The following is an 11,331-nucleotide window of genomic DNA, read 5'->3' on the forward strand; positions in this document are numbered from 1 at the left end:
ACGTTGCTAACCACACAATATTTAGTCCTGGGAAAACACGTACTATCACTTCTTTTGAGATATTTCAAAATACTCTACCTGAGCCTTCTAATAAGATCTTTTATCAAGATGAACCGCTCTTCTTGAATCCCATCTCCCCGTCGCATGACACACTTAATCACCGCTGCAGGCAATTAAAAATATTCGGCAATTTGGCAATTGTGTGTGTCTGTGCTGGTCAGAGCTCTGACACCGCTTGTTTTTCATTAACTGGAAAAGGCAAAACAAACTCACTGGAAGTAAAGGAGCGAAGACATTAACTGGAGAGATCAAGCCAGATATTGACATAGCCAGAGTCAGTCAGTCAAAAAAACTTTATTTCGGCTATACAGCCATAAAAGCACAAATGATAACATGACATGTATTACAGTAACTTATATTGACATAGCCTGGTGCGCTAATCACAGCAGAATGCGTGTGCACAAGCCAGAGGTCAGACGTTTCAATGTTAAGGTCCGTGCTTCAACTGTACAAATTAAAGTGCGCAGTTATTGCGCATGCGCACGGTGTTCATGCGTAATTTGAGCAAAGACAAACGCTCCTCTGGCGCAGCGTCCAGCGCCTAGCGTCTGCTTTCATGCGCCTGCAGTGTGTAAAGTGAATTCGTTTAACCCGACATTTCACCAAGTTAGGCTATATTTTTGGACAGTACAGCTCGGAAACAGTGAGTAGGATATCCCTCTTTTAGTTAGATTAGAAAAGACTGAAAGGGACTTCAGTTTGCTCGTTTGAAGATCAGTATAAAAATGCAAATTTTCCATCAATCAATCAATCATTTATAGAGCGTGACAACTCCCCCGTGAAGGCCCCGAGGTGCTGGAGCTGTAGTAGCTGTGTAGAGGTTATTTATTCTAACAACCCAGTCTTTAGACCTCTTCGGAATTGTTGGAGTGATGGTGTGGTCTTGAGGTGTAGGGGGAGGTTGTTTCAAGCCTTTCTTGCCAGGTGCGAGCCGGAGAGTCCCCCGCTGCTGGGTCGACGGAACAGTGGGGTGTTTGTGATGGAGAGGGAGACAGAGTGAAGGAGTCTGGATGGTTGGTGGAAGGTTAGGTGGTTGTTGATGTATGCTGGTCCTTCATTGTGAAGGGTGTTGTAGAAGTTGGTCAGCATATTATTTGAACTGCCATCTTTTCTGGATTGGGAGCCAGTGTAGATTCCGGAGGTGGGGTGTGATTTGGGTCCTTCTGGGGAGGTCGAGTAGAGGTCTTGCCTCTGAGTACCGGGAGCCACCTGAAGACCTTACAGAGCATGTGAAGGGTGTTGAAGGAGGGTGAGACTGCGTTGACTTGTTTCTTTATGGCTAGCTTGTTATACAAGATAATGGCGTCGTTGCGGTTGTGGTGTGCCGAGCTCCGCGGGCCATCATGAGCCTTTCCATGGTGAGGTGCTGTTCCCAAAGATGAGGACTTCAGTTTTCTTTGAGTTTAAGACTGTTGTCTTCATCCAGTACACAACTTTCATCGTGCATCTATGGAAGTTGGCTTTGGTGGGGGGGTCTTTGGACATGCTGTGTGTTGTTGGCATAGGAGATGATGTTGAGACCCTGAGTTCTGCCGGTGTCCGCCTGGGGGTTAATTTTTGTGTTGAGGAGGGTAGGGCTGAGTGAAGAACCCTGGAGGACCCCGCACATGATTTGTTTTGGCTCTGAGGTGAACAGCAGAAGACGGATCTTTTGGGTTCCGCAAGAAAGTTGTAAGGTGATCCCTTTGAGGGCGTTTCCTTGAATCACAATGTGGTGGAGTGTTGATCAGGATGTGGTGAGAGATGGTGTCGAACACGGCAGAAAGATCCAGGACGATGAGGGTTGCTGTTTCCCTGCAGTATAGGAGGGTTTGGATGTTGTCAGTGGCTGTGATCAGGGCTGTGTAGGTGCTGTGGTTGACTCGAAATCCGGATTGGGAGGGGTACAGAAGGTTGAGATCTTCTAGGTGTTGGGCCAGTTGCTGGTTGATCACTTTCTCAAGGACTCTTGCTGGGTAGATGAGTAGAGTGATGGGCTGATAATGATTCCGAAATGTCGGGTCTGCTGATGGTTTCTTCAGGAGGGGCCTTAAATCAGCAGGTTTCTATTCCTCAGGGAACAAGGCCACAGTGATGGATGTGTTCAGGACCTTCCTGAGCTCGTCAACTATTGTCATGCTGGTGTTGTTGAAGACGTGATGGGGGCATGCGTCGGTGGGTGCCCCAGAGTACACGTAGTTCATGATGGCAATAGTATATAGAGTGGTGAGAGATTCCCAGTGGGTGAGCGGCGTTCGGCATTTGAGTTCGTGGGTGTGAACCAGTTGATGGGGTCAGCTGTAGTGGGTTGGCTTTCGAAGTTTACATCACTCCAGTATCATTAGTCTCATAAGTTATATCACTCGAATTACACACATAGTTCACAACGCTCACTTATTTTACATCACTCACAGTACTCACAACATTCACACCCCTCACATGCATCAATGACATCATCACATCCCGCACTCCATTGACATCGCTCACGGTGCTCATATCAGTCACGGAAGGCACATCCCAGACATCAGGCTCACTGTCCACATCACTCACTGCTGTCAGAACACACATCACTCACTTCAACTGCACTACGTTAGATGTCCCAGACTCTACACCCTTCTGTGTTGGAGCCTCCCTGGATCTGCATTCTCTTTCAGTGTCCAATTGCCTGCTTTGCTACTGATTCTGGTGGAACACTTTTGATGTATGGGAAAAAGTGGTGTAAAAAACAAGACACCAATCAAAATGTGCCTATTTCCCATTGACACTGAGAACACAGCTTTTCAGAAGCACAAAGACTAGGGTTGCCCTGTCTGTTTCCTCTGTGTGTTTGTTTGCTCTACTAACTAGATTGGGTATCTCCCCATTATCCCTAGCCACTTTTCTAGAGTAGTGATGAGGTCACAGAACAGACCGTCCTGCAGAGTTATGACACCTGCTGCAAAGGTTAAATATTTGGTACCTAGGGGTCAGACTCAGACTTGCCTCTTCGGGGACCTTACAATGAGAATGATGTCTGGACCTCAGAGGATGCAGGTTTTTGCACTCAATTCATTCCTTCTAATCTGGTAACTGTTTCTAGGGCAGTGATGGGACTTCTTTCCCTGGCAGTCACTTTCTCCTTATTTTCAAAGCCTCCAAAGGATTCATCTGATGTCTAGGAAAAAATTGGAGCGTTATGTTTTTTCCCCACAGTCTTTGTTTCATTACCCTACTGTTTCAAAAATAAATTGTTATCTTTTCATTTTCAGCACCTGACAACCTGAAACATTACCGCATTTTGGGGCAATTTTCCAGCAAACAACAAGAGGACCCCAACCTCCTTTGCTGCTCTCTCACTCGACCCCGGCTACAACCCAGCAAACACCAGTGTTAAAGGTAAGGCAACTGATGCTATATATTTTTTTACATCGTAGTTGGAGCATGTATGTCATGTGGTCACTCTCAAGGCCCTCAAGCAGTGTCTTTCAGTGCCTCCAGCAACCACTATGGCACAGAGAGGCAGGAGGCAGTACGGCTCTATTTTTAGCAGTCATTTGAGATGTATTAGGATAATGCACAAGATATATGTATAATGTATTCATACTGAAATTTGATATTATTGCACTGCACCTTATACGTTGTACTTTGATTATTGACAGGTTTCTTTAATATATATATATATATATATATTGGTAAGGCCAGCAACACCCGACACCCCATCATGAATACAGTACAAGAGCTGATTACAAAGTCATTCCAGTCACGGCCACTTGAACAAAAACTGAAGTTAAAAGAATTGGGACCTCATCAGCCTGTTATAAACCTACAGCAAACTACCCAGGACAGAGGAAAAATGTCAAAACGTACATTCTCACATGCCTGGTACACAAAAGCTGATTGGCTTACAGGGTGCCCTATAAGAAATTCTCTGTTCTGCTTCCCCTGCTTGCTGTTTGGCGGTGACTTTTCTTGGACACGGCAAGGAATGGTCGACCTGAAGCACATCGCTGAAAAAATAAAGAAGCATGCGCTCACAAGAAATCATCTGGAAAACCTGACAAGACTGGGAATGTTGGGGGAAGACGCACCAATTGAGCAGCAGATAAATGATGCGTATCGCAAATCCATTCAAAAACACAATGAAGCTGTTGATAAGAACAGACAAAATCTATCCAAGATCATTGATTGCATTCCTTTCTGTGGTGCTTTCGAACTGGCATTGCGAGGCCATGACGAATCAGAAACTTCCTCAAAACCTGGGATCTTCCGAGGCCTAGTGGATTTAATGTCAACCATAGACCAGGATTTGGAAAGACATTTAGCACATGCTACAGTCTTTAAGGGCACCTCTAATACAATACAAAATGAACTCCTTGACTGTATGCTCGAAATTATAAGAAGCCATATTGTGCAAGAGTTGCGAAACACAGACTTTGTGGCTATTCAGGCTGATGACACCACTGATGTGTCCACTCAAACACAGTCCGTGTTAGTGTTTCGGTACCTTGACAGTGACAGAAACATTGTGGAAAGATTTTATGGCTTCACGCATTTAAGTGACTCTAGTGCAGCAACCATCACTGAAGCAATGCTGTGTCAACTGGACTTAATTTTCCCGGACCTGCCTCAAAAACAAAAACTTATCGCACAAAGCTATGACGGTGCATCCGTAATGAGTGGGAGCCTTAGTGGAGTTCAGAAGAGAATTCGAGATGTGTACCCTAATGCTCATTTTGTGCACTGTTACGCCCACCAACTCAATCTTATTATGCAACAGGCGGTATCAAAGATCAGAGAGACACGAGTTTTCTTTCAGGATATCGGAGGCAAAGCAGCATTCTTCACACGTTCCCCCAAAAGAACAGAAGCCCTTCATGAGATTGTGGACAAAAGCGTACCAAGGGGATCCTCAACTCGTTGGAACTTTCACATTCGTACAGTCAACTTAATCTTTGAACAGAGGGAGGGCCTTGAGAAATGTTTTGTCGCCATAGCATCCAGAGCAGACTTTGATCACACAAGTCAGAATGAAGCCCATGGCTTTATTAGAACACTACAAGACAAAGAGTTTCAGTTCTTACTGTTTTTATTTCATGACATAATGATTCCTGTTGATGTGTTATACGATCAGTTGCAAAGAAAAGACCTAGATACTGTCTCTGTGAAAGCCAATACATCTGCATTTGTACAACAGATTATGAAAGTGAGAGATGGGGTTGAAGATTTAGAGAGCAAACTGCCGGAGCATTCTGTTTTTGCAAACCGCAGACAAAACATCACCTCTCTGGTTCGAATTGGAAAGGAGATATGTGACATTGTAATTGTGCAGGCGAAAGAACGTTTTTCGTTCACAAAACATTTGGTGAGTGCGACTTTATTGCAAAGTAAAGAGTTTGCACAATATGATGAATCCTTCCCTGAGCGTGCTCTGAATCAGGCTGTGGAAGCATATCCTATGCTCAAAAAAGAGCAGCTGAGAATTGAGTTAACTGTACTCTACGGAATGCCTGTGTACCGGAAGGCCACAAGCGCCTTGACTTTGCTGAGTTTAATTCATAAGCTGCATATGGAAAACTCACTTACAGAGACAGTGACTTTACTAAAAATTGTGATTACGACTCCAATGACAACGGTAGAAGCTGAACGATGTTTTTCAGCCTTAAAGCGCATAAAGACATTCCTCAGGAACACCATGCTAGAGGAAAGACTAAATGCTTTGGCGATGCTATCTGTAGAGAGCAAGCTAGTCCAAAAGATACCGGACTTCAACATGAAAGTAATTGACAAGTTTGCTACACTGAAAGACAGACGTGCGGATTTCATCTACAAAAAGTGAATGATGCTACTTGTTTGAATACAAAAAATTCTGATTGAGGTAAGAAATGCATTGTTATCTCTGTTTTTAAAAGTTTTGTAGTGTTTGTTCTATTTGGAGACTACACAGATTTGCTCACCTTTGTTCACTGGCCGGACCTGTCTCCCGCAGAGTGAACGATTCGTTGCTTGTGTTGCCTATCAAACCATTCCCCTTGGCAAATTGCGAAAACCTTTATACCATTTATATTTGGGGTACTTGCGTGGACCTATGTGAAGTGTGTGTACAAAGTTCAGCTCAACCAGAATCACGGTAACAGCGCATTGTGCTGCCTCTTTTATATTCAGTATATTGTAAGACTGTTTTTCTTCCCCCGCCTTTCCTTGTTTTGTTTCCCTGTTTTCCCCTTGCTTGCCATTCGTTACTCTAGAGTCTAATATTCAGTATGTTGTAAGACTGTTTTTCTTCCCCCGCCTTTCCTTGTTTTGTTTCCCTCTTTTCCCCTTGCTTGCCATTCATTACTCTAGAGTCTAATATTCAGTATGTTGTAAGACTGTTTTTCTTCCCCCGCCTTTCCTTGTTTTGTTTCCCTGTTTTCCCCTTGCGTGCCATTCGTTACTCTAGAGTCTAATAGAGTCGGAAGGCCGTAGGGGAAGACTGTGGACTTTTCTTCAAGTTCCTGACGCTCCTGCGGAACGAGCCTGGCAACCATTACACTGCTGTGCAACTTCTTCTACTCTTAGAGCTGAGATTTCCATGAGTCTTATAGTCTGAATTCAGCACCTGGGCATAATAGGACAGAATGTATGAAGCTCTGTGTTAATACTGAATAAGCAGCTACCTATGTTATGCCATCTATTAATGTAATAACTGCACTTTCACAATTGCTTTATTAACCTTCCTGCTTTCTCAAATTTGCTTGAAAATGCACGATTTTTCTTCTTTTTTTTCAAAATTTTCTTGGGGGGGGGGGTAACCCACCCAAACCCCCCTTTTGGGGTTCAGGCTCGCTCGCTGCGCTCGCTCGCTACGGTGCTGTATGCTAATTCGTTTGCGCCTCACCACTTTAAAATCTCACCCACCGCCCCTGCAACACAGGCACCCTTGCACCATAGTGCAAGGATGTATGCATGCAGAGGAAGATTGTTTATGAACAGGAAGTTGCCCCTTCCTGTACATAAACAATCTTAAATTCCATTTTGTCACTTCTATGTGTGCTGCTTAATGCAGCCCACATGGAAGTCACAAATGTCATTTTATTTTAATTAAGGATTGTTAATCTCCAGGAAGGGGACCTCCCCGAACATAAAACAATCCAAGTAGTTTTGCTTTTCCATGTGTGCTGCACAAGGCAGAACATAAACAATCCAAGGTGCTTTGCTTTTTCCATGTGTGCTGCACAAGGCCGCACACATGGAAAAAGCAAAAATGAGGAGAAATAATGCATTTCTCCTCATTTCGCCAACTTAAGACCAGGTTTTCCCTGGTCTTAATATTGGCGCTGCCTCCTATTTACACTGCCCTTGTGAATAGGGGGCAGCGTCAAAATCAATGGGTGTTGTGGTGGAACGCCCACCGCAACACCCACTGCCCACCCCTTTCACGCTAAGCATAGCGTGAAAGGGGGATTATTTACAAGGCAGCGCGTTAAGCCTTGTAAATAAGGCAAAGCCCCTATTGCCACGGAAACGTCACAAAAAGTGACGTTTCCGGGGCAATAGGGGCTTGTACATATGCCCCTTTGTTTGCACACAGGTGTTTGCCATCTTTGGTCCTTGTTGGAAGGTATAAAAGAGGTGCCTCTCTCTCTCTCTCTCTGGCTCTCTCTCTCTCTATCCCTCTTTCTCTCTCTTTCTATTTATCCCCTCCCCTCTCTCTTTCTCTCTCTCTGTCCCTCTTTCTCTCTCTTTCTGCCTCTCTCTTTGCCTCGTTCTCTCTCTCTCTCTCTCTCTCTCACACTGCCCTTCTTTCTCTCCCCTCTCTTCTAAAACACTCTGCCCCTAGATAAACCACTTGCAGGAGTGGACGTGAGAGTGCTGAAGGCTGTGCTCAGTGTCCATGCTCTGGGTGGATGGCGTAAGTGGTGCAAATGGGCTTCACGATTGGTTGAAGTTGGTGGCAGCCTCCTAAGAATAATTTTGACACTTTTTTTTAATACAATTTAAGCACTGCTTGTCATTCTGCCTTGAGTCCCCTAGTCTAGATCCTGTCCGGATCTGCTTTCATCTGCCCCTTCATCCTCAGCCTGCAGTTTGACCACTAAGTTGGGTTCCTGCCCTTCTCGTACGCCTCACCCTCCAGCTTCTGCCAGTCTTCCATCTGATACGCTACTGCCTTACCCTGCCATCCTCTAACCCATAATCTACCTCCCTGCTGTCAACGTCCTGTAGTGTCGTGTAAGTTAGAAATGATGGAGCCCTTTTGGCTCCTGATGGACTCCGTAGACCTGTGACATAAGTGTTAGGGCGTAGTGAAGTGAATGCAGGTCTAGAATGCTGAGTTCGCATTTTACATGCTGATGAGTGAAGGTGTGTAATACTGCCCTCTGTGAGTGGTGCAGTCATGGACAAGTGCCTGGGCTCCGGAGGAAGCTACATGTCCAATGTGCTTGCTCTGTCCTATTCCTGCCCTAGTTATCTCTGCACCCAATGCATACTGGGCCTGGCACAGCGCCATCTCTCTACTGCCTCTTTGATAGAGAAGGGCTTTGCCTTCCTCTGCTCCCTCATCTATATGCTTTCTCTCAGTCTCCTCTATGCCCTCTAAGTCCTGTTAGTGCCCAGGTCTAGCTTTATCAGCCACCTCCTTCCTCTGGTTACTTGGCCCTGACACACCCCTGCCCCTCTGCTGCCAGTTTGAGTAATGTGGTCTTTGCCTTCCTCTGCTCCCCCATCTGTATGCCTTCTCTTAGTCTCCCATATGCCCTCTAAGCCCTGTTTGTGCCAAGGTCTACCTTCTTCAGCCTCTTCCTTCCCCTGCACACTGGACAATGACTAGGGCTGCCACATGTCTTAGAAAGGATCCGAATATCTGTTTTCGTTTTGCTGTTCTGGAACAGCCCGGAGTTGGAAGATGAACAATAGTTCAAGTACATTTGTCACGATTCTTTTGTAGACTGGCAATTATCTCTCTGTTTGCTCTAACGATCATCCTGAAATGATTTAGGCTGCGCTCAAATACGTTTTAACTAATCTGTTTGGTGTTTTAGGTTTATGTTTCAGAAAGGAAAAAAGTCCTGTTCTTGCTTGGGTCTGCCTTCCTCAGCCCCTTCCTTCCTCTCCACAAAGACCCTGCAGTGGCGACCAATAGCCCCGTAGCCCGTGCGGTGCAGGGAAGGGGGGCCGAGGTGAAGGAGGGCTCCCCTGGCACTGTGTGGCACTGAGAGCTCCTTACTGGGTCCGGAGCGTGGGAAGCCCCATCCAGGTACTTCGTAGAGGGGCCCCTTAAGTTTCGTTACACCTCTGTGGCCCTGACTCAGCTCTGTGTCTTTGCACTTCACACAGGTCCATCCCTCTGCCCTCACTCCTCCCTCTGCACAGGAGCCATGACGCAGGTCGCTCCCTCTGCCCTCACTCCCCCCTGCACAGGGGCCCTGACACAGGTCCTTCTCTCTGACATCACTCCTCTCTCTGCAGAGGGGCCCTGACTCAGTTCCTTCCCTCTTACATCACTCCTCTCTCTGCAGAGGGGTCCTGACTCAGGTCCCTCCCTCTGCCCTCACTCATCCCCTGCACAGGTCCTGACACAGGTCCATCCCTTTTCCCTCACTCCTCTCTCTGCACATGGGCCCTGACTCAGCTCTGTGTCTCTATCCTTCACTTCCTCCCCCTGCACAGGGGCCCTGACACAGGTCCATCCCTCTGCCCTCACTCCTCCCCCTGCACAGGGGCCCTGACACGGGTCCCTCCCTCTGCCCTCACTCCTCCCCCTGCACAGGGGCCCTGACACAGGTCCCTCCCTCTGCCCTCACTCCTCCCTCTGTAGAGGGACCCTGACACAGGTCCCTCCCTCTGCCCTCACTCCTCCCTCTGCACACAGGTCCTGACACAGGTCCCTCCCTCTGCCCTCACTCCTCCCTCTGCACACAGGTCCTGACACAGGTCCCTCCCTCTGCCCTGACTCCTTCTGCACAGGGGTCCTGACTCTGGTCCCTCCCTCTGCCCTCACTCCTCCCTCTGCACTCTGGGATCTCTCACAGCTCCATCCCTCTGTTCACCTTCCTCCTCTTCACACTCTCACAGCCCTCCTCTTCCACACACTAAAACAACGTTGCCCCTCTGCCCTCGCCCCTTCCCCTGCACACAGGCCTGAACAGCTCCATCCTGCTGCCCCCTCCACCTCTCCCACCACTGACACAGCCTTGTCCCTCTGCCCTCCTCCAGGGCAGTTCCTCAATTTCAGTGGAGGAGGTCACTCCACAAGCCCCAGAGCTGCAAAATAAAATGGCAATAAAGTTTATTTATTGCAATTTTATTGTTCAGAAACCGACCCGTCTCAACCTGAGGGACCGGACGGGGTGGATGTCTCTTTGGCCAGCCCTCTTGTGACGACCAGACAGACATGCACATTTTAAACTTCTCTGACCTAGCTGTCTTAGACAGCTGGGTTAGAGAAAGAGCAGACCTCCAGTGCTCTTGAAAGTGCTGAGTGATACCCTTCCTCCAATCCTGTTGGTGCTCTCATGCTTTGAGAGTAGCACCAGGATTGGGCAGTGCAGTTTCCTGGTACGGAAAAGACACCCTAGGGAGGAGGACGTCACGCTGCAAGCAAGAAAGGTACATTGATTTAATTTATTATTATTTTTTTTGGCTTCACCAACCTCGGTACATGCCAGCCGCCACTGCCCTCCTCTTCCTCTCCTTGAACACTGGTCCCTGACACAGCTCCACCTCTCTGTCCTCACGCCTCCTGCACAGCAGGTCCTGAAACAGCCCCGCCCCTCGGCCCTCCTCTTCCTCCCCCTGCACTCTGGGTACCACAGACCCCGCCCCTTGCTGCTTCTTTGAGTGATGAGGCTTGGCTGGTCCTTAAGTACTGACATTTATCTGAGGTGTTCCTGGGCCTGCCTTGGCCCCGGCAGAGCCTGCGCTCGAGAAGCAGCAGGCAGGGTTTTCAGGAGGGGATTTATGGGCACAGCAGCAGGCAGAAAACAAACTGCTGGGTGTGAATTACACCTTTTGCAGCCCCCCTGCTCCCCTCCCTGTTTTTATTACGCGCATGGCTGCATGTATCATCACGGTGTCTCAAAGGGCAGCATTGACTCTGCACAGAGATTCAAGGCTGGGGGGGGGGGGGGCGCGGGGGGGAGGTTTCATCCCTGGTGAATGAGCCTTCTCTGTACACAGGTGTTGGGCAGCGGTTTATGGGCATGAACAAAGTAAGTGATCTGTCACCCTGAGAGCAAATGGGTGGGATCAGTGGGGGTGGAGCAAAGAAGTGCCTGAAAATAACAAAATATTCTGCACCTATTTTTTTGGGTTTTCACCTTTGAGTAGCTG

At 47.5% G+C, this 11,331-nt stretch overlaps 1 long non-coding RNA gene across 2 annotated transcripts in view; it reads right to left on the reverse strand.

Moving 5' to 3' along the window:
- LOC146835386 (uncharacterized) overlaps positions 1–10,778 on the reverse strand; it is a 105,315-nt gene extending 94,537 nt beyond the window's left edge. Inside the window, exon 1 of one of the 2 annotated variants that reach the window (XR_014960433.1) lies at positions 10,653–10,778. This is a non-coding gene — a long non-coding RNA (uncharacterized LOC146835386). The remainder of the gene's footprint in view (positions 1–10,652) is intronic. The other variant, XR_014960432.1, reaches the window with a different exon arrangement.
- Between the last annotated feature and the right edge of the window lie 553 nt (positions 10,779–11,331).

The sequence above is a fragment of the Triturus cristatus genome, chromosome 4_2 (genome assembly GCF_964204655.1).
Source record: "Triturus cristatus chromosome 4_2, aTriCri1.1, whole genome shotgun sequence".
NCBI classification, from domain to species: domain Eukaryota; kingdom Metazoa; phylum Chordata; class Amphibia; order Caudata; family Salamandridae; genus Triturus; species Triturus cristatus.